Raw genomic sequence first — 7,680 nt, forward strand, 5'->3', positions numbered from 1 at the left:
GCGCTTCCGGCGCTTCTTCCGGAGGTTCTTCCGGCGGAGGGCGTGGTTCCCGCTCCAGCCCCTCGGCGTCCCTTCCTGTAACGGACGGCGTGTGTGTATTTTCGTAAGCTGTGTGTTAGCACGCGCTCAGCGCTGCAGACGGACAGCGGCTAGGTTTAATTTCCACAGGGTAAGTACAGATAGACAGCGCTCAGACTGACGTTCAAGACGTTGGAGGCTCCTGCTCCGGGGCAGGCCGCCCGCGGAGGCGAGGGGAAGGCCGGGCCGGGGGGCGGGGTGGGGTGGGGGCTGGGGCTGGGGGGGCTGGGGGGGGCTGGGGCTGGGGGGGCTGGGGCTGGGGGGGCTGGGGCTGGGGGGGAGGCTGGGGCTGGGGGGGCTGAGGGGGGCTGGGGCTGGGGGGGCTGGGGGGGGCTGGGGCTGGGGGGGGCTGGGGCTGGGGGGGCTGGGGCTGGAGGGGAGGCTGGGGCTGGGGGGGCTGAGGGGGGCTGGGGCTGGGGGGGCTGGGGCTGGGGGAGCTGGGGATGGGGGGGCTGGGGCTGGGGCTGGGGGGGGCTGGGGCTGGGGGGGCTGGGGCTGGGGGGGAGGCTGGGGCTGGGGGGGCTGAGGGGGGCTGGGGATGGGGGGGCTGGGACTGGGGGAGCTGGGGATGGGGGGGCTGGGGCTGGGGGGGGCTGGGGCTGAGGGGGAGGCTGGGGCTGGGGGGGCTGGGGCTGGGGGGGAGGCTGGGGCTGGGGGGCGGCTGGGGCTGGGGGGGGGCTGGGGCGGGGTGGGGGGGGGCTGGGGCTGGGGCTCCTCTCCAGGCCGGGCCGGGCAAGAAAGCTAGGACCCTGACGGGGCATCATTAGCTTGTTTCCCTTCCCATGTACCCCGGGGCAGCTAAATTAGAACTAGAAGGTGCTAGAAGTTTTATTCACCCCAAACTATAGACTACGTACCGACAGTTCTAAGAAGATTCAGGAAATCAAAGGCAAGACAGAGGGAAGGGTCAGGGCTCTCCAACCTCCGGGAAAGTCTGTCCTTAAAGGTGTTTTCTGGCAAACCATGGTGTGGATGCTTTCTGTTGAATTCTAAGCTTGTGTGTTTATTGTACATAACACGGCTGCAGCTGGAAGGACAGTCTCCCACAACCCTTGCAGACCGGCTTCTGGCTCTTTGGACACCACCCCCTAGACTCCAGCAGTGTCAGGAATATGGGGTTGGACACCCAGGGGCCCATGGGCAGGAAAAGCCTTCCAGGGAGGAGGTGGACCTGGGAAGTTTCCAGAATCCTCACAGGCCACGAGAAACTTGCACCCCTGATGAATTAGCCCAAAAAAGTGTCTAGGAGACCCTGCCCCTCAGCCCTCTCACCGGCTCCCCCCCCCCCCCCCCATCTCTGTGATCTCTGACTCAAGGGTGCATTCCCAATAAAATCTGATTTTATGATCCATAAGTTAGACACACACAGATCGTTGCACACAGACACACATCAGAATCATGATTTCTCTGTGTAGTTTTTATTAGGTTTCTATATATGCAAACAGACATTTTAAGTTACTGAAACCTTTTTGTGGTGTTAGTACCATTTTCTCCCTGGCTTTAGGCATCACTTGGATACCTCATTTTCTTCTGCTTATACATATATGACTTTTCCTAATATTTAGTGTACAAATGTGGTGAACATTTTGAGAACATCCCTGTTTATAGATTTTTAGATTGTGTTCTAAATAGAGAGCTTTGAAGATCCAGGTGCTTTATGAAGGTTGTAACATTTTTTTTTTCTACCGAGTTCATTGCCTAGGAATGCCCGTTTTATAGCAGCATTTAAAATTTTCTGCTAGTAGATTAAGCCAGAAATAGAATACCATTTCAATTTGAATTTTAGTATTATTAGTAAGTTTAAACACTTAGCTTACTATTTTTAATTGTCATTTTTCAGATTGTTGATCAGTGTTTTGTGTGTGTGTTATTTGCCTAGTTATTCATATCTCAAAACTCTTCTTGCTGATTTTTTTTTTTTTTTTGGTCGGTTGTGGGGCTTGAACTCTGGGCTTGGGCGCTGTCCCTGTGCTCTTCAGCTCAAGGCAAGCGCTCTACCGCTTGAGCCACAGTGCCACTCCGGCTTTCTAGTGGTTTATTGGAGATAAGAGTCTCATGGACTTTCCTGCCCGGGCTGGCTTGGAACCACGATTCTCAGATCTCAGCCTCCTGAGTAGCTAGGATTACAGGCATGAGCCACCGGCGCCCGGCTCCGATTTTTTTAATAAATAAATCCTTGTTCCCTAGATATCCTAGAACTTAAAATCAGTCATGAGACCAAGGATTATTGAAAGAGACTTTATTGGATTTCTTGGGAAAACACGTCTCTACGCAAATTTCCTGGGTGGCTGCCACATGTAGTGGGGGCAAATAGCAGAATGGGACCTACAACCCTCTCTTCAAAAATGATTTGAAAGGCGGATAACCAGCCTTCCAGAATAGGACAGAACAGGATCATTTGAATTCAAAATGGAAAGATGTAAGTAAAATAGGCTAAGAGAGGGTGCTGGTGGACACCCTGGATCCCATAGGGACAGGCTTGGATTCAAGAGGGGGGTGGGGGATGGGAGGCAGGCATGTCAGGGGTGGTAGAGCACCCTGCTATGTTGGGCAACAGACTCAAAAGGTGACCAATGACACCATTGTTTCAAAGAGCTCCTGAAGTGGAGCACAAAATGTAATGGAATATATGTGGTAAGAGATGTAAACACTGCCGATAGATATAACTGATTATCACAATGATAATTGATAACCTAATTTTAAAAAATACCACGCATTTCTGGGCCAGATCTCAGTAACTAGGAACTTGCAACTCCCAATGCTGGAGACTAAACCTTGAGCATATGAGCCTTTAGGTGGGTGGGGAGGTGCTCCAGATCTAAACTATGACACAATACTGAGGTGACCATTTCTATGGAAACAATGTACAATGTTGAGAGTGTGAGTGCTTATGTAGACAGTCACTAGAGCTGAGGAATGATGAAATAAATGTCCCAGGAAAGCACATGAGCCTCATTGTCTTATTGGTATGCACCTAGAGGAAAGGAATGTTACTTCAGCTCCTCTTTGAGAAAGAGAAGAGTTTAGCTGATTTTCAGAATGCCCATAGTAAGGGACCAATAGACTGAAGAAAGGGAAAAACACAAAACCAAGAGACTAACTTACTATAACAAGGAATTTGCTTAAGCATAACCATTAGACCATAAATATAAGCACTCTGAAACACCAGATTGTGCAGGCAAAACCAGACAATAATACAATGCAGTGAAAGATTCTCCATCTCCATTTTATTTATCTTGAACAAAGTAACATTGTTGGTACCAGACTTGTCCATTGATTTGGTAAATTTAATCAATCTTTTAACAGTCAATTTATCCTCCAAAATATTTCAAATAGCAAATGCAAAATATAGGCAGACAGAATTCTATACCTACTTCTTATTAAAAAGAAACTGTGGAAAGAACATACAATGTAAAAACCAAGAGTCAGAGAAGAGAGATGGAAGGTAGATTTCTCTACACTTACTTTCTTTGGTACTTTAGAGTATTACCATGTAAATGCTTACAAAAATATAAACCAGCTGGGCACCGGTGGCTCACACCTGTAATCCTAGCTACTCTGGAGGCTGAGATCTGAGGATCATGGTTCAAAGTCAGCCTGAACAAGAAAGGCTGTGAGACTTACCTCCAGTAAAGCACTAGAAAACCGGAAGTGGTGCTGTGGCTCAAGCAGTAGAGCATTCACCTTGAGCTGAAGAGCTGAAGGACAGCACCCAGGCCCAGAGTTCAAGCCCCATGACCTACCAAAAAAGAAAAAATAAATAAAAAATTAAAGAAAACTCTGAAAGTTGAAATGAAAATTAAATTGTGTATCAAGCCACAGACTAGCGACATAGACAAGAAGAATTCAAAGAAATTTAAGACCTTTTAGTGATTTTGTAGCACATGTCCAGGTAGGCATTCCCTAGGATAAAACGACCCAAAAAATTATATGATATGAGCATGTCACATTTTCAGTAATTATTATGACAGCAGTATTAATGTCATTGTGAACCCATAGGTTCCACCAGAATAAAAAGCCCATGGGTACTATGCGGACATCACTGAGAACAGAAATTATTTTCAGCTTAAGAAAAAATAGTTCACATATAAAATAAAAAGAAAACGGGAAATGAAGGTATGGCCCAAATGAGAGTCTGACCTTGAGTGGGAAGAACAGGAGACCCTCAGCGCAAGTCCCAGTATGGATCCCCCCCCCCCCCTCTGCCACTCTGCCTCTCTCTGTCTCACTCCCTGTCTCTCTCTCTGCCTCTCTCTCTCTCTGCCTGTCTCTGTCTGTCTGTCTGTCTGTCTTTCTCTCACACACACACACACACATATACACACACGAGGACTTGGTCTCCCAACCTCAGCTGTTGGGGAGGTGTTTGTCCCTTACAGAAGGTGCCAGGTCTCCCAGTAGGTCTGCTGGGAGGAGAGCCCAGAGCAGCTGGGCTGGGTGGGTGGCAGCCGGGTGGGGCCTGGGAGAGCCGCAGCCCCGCAGCAGAGGTGGTTTGAATTTCCCGCTGGCGCCAGAGGAAGCCCGGGTTGTAATCAGTGCCCACACGTGGGGTGTGGGGCAGAGGGCCAGAGGGAAGAGCCCACAATCTTTCACAAATGCAGCCCGACCCAGATTATCCCCAGCTTGTTTTTAACTGGAAATGTCAGTATGTCACATGGAATATTATCTCTTTATAGATTGAATAGGATGTGTATATGTGTCCAGGTTGGGAATTTGTTCCCAGGGTGGTGACGGTAGTGGCGCAACCTTTAAGGGGTGTGGCCCGGGGTGGCCCTTACGTCACTGGGTGCTGGGTGGTCTGTTTTAGAAGGAAGAACGGTCTTCCTGCTGCTGTGGGTGCTCCACCACTGTTACCTCCACCTGTACAGCAGTGAGCCCAAGCAGGCTGTGCCCTTGATGCTCCAGCACCGGGAGCAATGTAAGGCCTTCCTCTCTTTCCTTCCTCTCCTCCTCCTCTTCCCTCCTTTCACTCCCTCCCTCCACTTCCCCTCCTCCCCTGCTCTCCTCTTCAAGCTTCATTCTCTGGCTTGCTTTTTCACTCACATCTGTACCCTCCCACCTCTTAGGCTTTTTGTTAAGTGGAGATAAGAGTCTCAGGGGCTTTCCTTCCCTGGGCTGGCTTCAAACTGGGATCCTTAGATCTCAGCCTCTTGAATGGCCAGTATTCCAGGTGTGAGCTATTGGTGCCCTGCATTCCTTTCTCTTGGAAAGCAGTCTGTGTCAGGTCATTCATCATAGTGAAGAGACACTGAGTGTGTCCCATAGATGTGCAGCTCCTCCCTTACCTTCCTGATGATGGTCTTAAAATAACCACTTTCCACCACAAGGAACCAGGCTTCTCTCTTTAGAAATGGCCTGTCTGGGCCTCGGCAGCAAATGGGTAGGATGCTTCTAGAATGTCTGGTTATGGCAAGAAGCAAGGGTACTCCCAAAAGTTTCTGGGGGATCCAGGTGCCAGTGGCTCACGTCTGTAATCCTTACTCAGGAGGCTGAGATCTGAGGATCACAGTTCAAAGCCAGCCCAGGCAGGAAAGTCCATGAGCTCTTATCTCTGATGAACCACCTGAAAACTGGAAGTGGTGCTGTGGTTCAAGTGGTAGAGCGCTAGCTTTGAGCTGAAGAGCTGAGGGACAGCGCCCAGGCCCAGAGTTCAGGCCCCACGACCGACAACAAAAAAAAGTTTCTGGGGTCATCTAAGGACCCGGAGTCACAATGAAAGGGCTTTGTGCAGAACACTGGGGAAGCGTGATCCTTGGTAAAAATAATAACTGCTATGAGCTAAGACACACCAAACACGTCTAAATTCTTTAAGTCTCAAGTTTACAGAGATACCAGGATTGAGAGAGGAAGGAGGGAAGGAAAAAAGGGAGGCGGGGAAGGAAGGAAGAGGAAGGAAAGAAAGAATAAAGGAAAGGAAGGGAAGAGAAGCCCACTGGGACCTTTAGGCTCACAAGGAGTCCCCCACAGTGCCCACAGCAGGGATGTGGCCTCTGTGCGGCTTTGCATTGGACTGCGCCCATACCCATGGGAGCTTCTCCCTAGAAATGTAATCAGCAAATGAATGTAGAAGGAAAATCACCATATACAAATCCTTGATTAAAAAAACTCCCAGGTCCAGATGCAAACTCGTGCCTGCAACGCAGCTACATAAGGGGCAAAGCTGGAGATGATGCCAGTTCAAGTCCAGCCAGGAAGAAATGTTATCAAGACTCCACCTTAACGGGTAAGCTGGGCATGTTGGTGTTGCTATAATCTCAGCTGTTCAGGGAAGACCTGGGTAGGAACATCTGTGGCCCAGCCTACCTTAAGACAAACCACAAGCCCCTATGCATAAAAAACAAAACAAAGCTAAAAACCACAGAAACACAAGCCAGGAAGCCTGGAGGCTCGGTTCAAGTGGTAGAGCACTTATGCAGCAAGCCTGAGGGTCTGAGTTCGACCCCCAGGACTGCAAAAAGGGAACCCCAGACAAGCACATCTACAAATATGAAACAAAGCAGCCACGTCGGCAAACGCATACAGCGAAGGCGCCTCACACAGAACGCGCGTTACCCGCAGCCCTCACCCGCGTGCTCTGGAGAAAGCCAAACCAAACCACAACGTGGAGAAAAGCCTCCAGGGGCCGCCCAGCTGCCAGGAGCCATGGGACTGAACTCTGGTTCTCCTCTGTGTGCTGCTAGAGTGCGGTGCACAGCATCGTGCCACTCCTGTCTGCTGGGAGGAGCCGCCGGCAGGTGAGGAACCTGCCAGGGTGGACAGACCCCAGCACCTTGGCTGCCCAGTGTCTGCTTTCACTCTTCTCTGCCCCCTGCCGACAGCCCTGAAACCGGGTCCACCTCCCCAGGCAGGTCTTTAGGGGTATCCTTCCCAGCCTGCACGAGCACAGCACCCCTGAGATGAGAGAGGGGCAGGCTGGGAGCTCCGTGGGCATCTCTGACCATGGCCATGGAGTCGTGGCCTCTGGGGAGGGGGTGGGGCTGCTGAGAAGAGAAGCCAAGGCCCAGGTGCTGAGCGGGAGGAGGCCGCACAGGCCAGGGCGGGTGAGGGTCATGTTGACCCTGCTCTTGGGTCCTTGGCCCAAGGTCTGGACATGAACAGCCATGGAAGGAAAACGATTTCTGTCTATGTAAGGAGAGTCTTTTGCTGCAACAAGAGCAGCATGGAAGGTCTTTAAATAAACAAAACATCATTCACAATGTTGTAGGAAAGTGCTTTTTTTTCCAATCGTGCCAATTGTGAGGCTTGAACTCAGGACCAGGGTGCTGTCCTGAGCTGTTTTGTTTGCCTGATGCTAGTGCTCTACCACTTGAGCCGCAGCTTCGCTACCACCTTTTTTTTTGGTGGTGAATTAAAGCTAACGAGTCCCACAGACGTTCCTGCCTGGTCTGGCTTTGAACTTTGATCTTTAGATCTCAGCCTCCTGAGTAGCTAGGATGACAGGCTCCAGCCATCGGCGTGTGGTGGGGAAGTGCAGTTTAAACACCCTGTGACAGGGCCACATATTCACGTGACTGCCTCAAATTGAAGAGAAGATGGCACGGGTTGTGGGGACGCACAGGCTTTGTTGGTGCAAACAGAGGAAGCAGCTATACTGCAAAACAC

The 7,680-nt window shown here is 50.5% G+C and overlaps 1 long non-coding RNA gene across 1 annotated transcript; it reads left to right on the forward strand.

Moving 5' to 3' along the window:
* The first annotated feature begins 81 nt into the window (after positions 1-81).
* LOC122126873 lies at positions 82-7,193 on the forward strand. The gene is made up of 3 exons (XR_006151022.1): positions 82-169; positions 6,191-6,301; positions 6,637-7,193. It is a non-coding gene; the product is annotated as an uncharacterized LOC122126873 (long non-coding RNA).
* The last annotated feature ends 487 nt before the right edge of the window (positions 7,194-7,680 follow it).

This window comes from Dipodomys spectabilis, unplaced genomic scaffold (genome assembly GCF_019054845.1).
Source record: "Dipodomys spectabilis isolate Male_0828 unplaced genomic scaffold, ASM1905484v1 ptg000289l, whole genome shotgun sequence".
NCBI classification, from domain to species: domain Eukaryota; kingdom Metazoa; phylum Chordata; class Mammalia; order Rodentia; family Heteromyidae; genus Dipodomys; species Dipodomys spectabilis.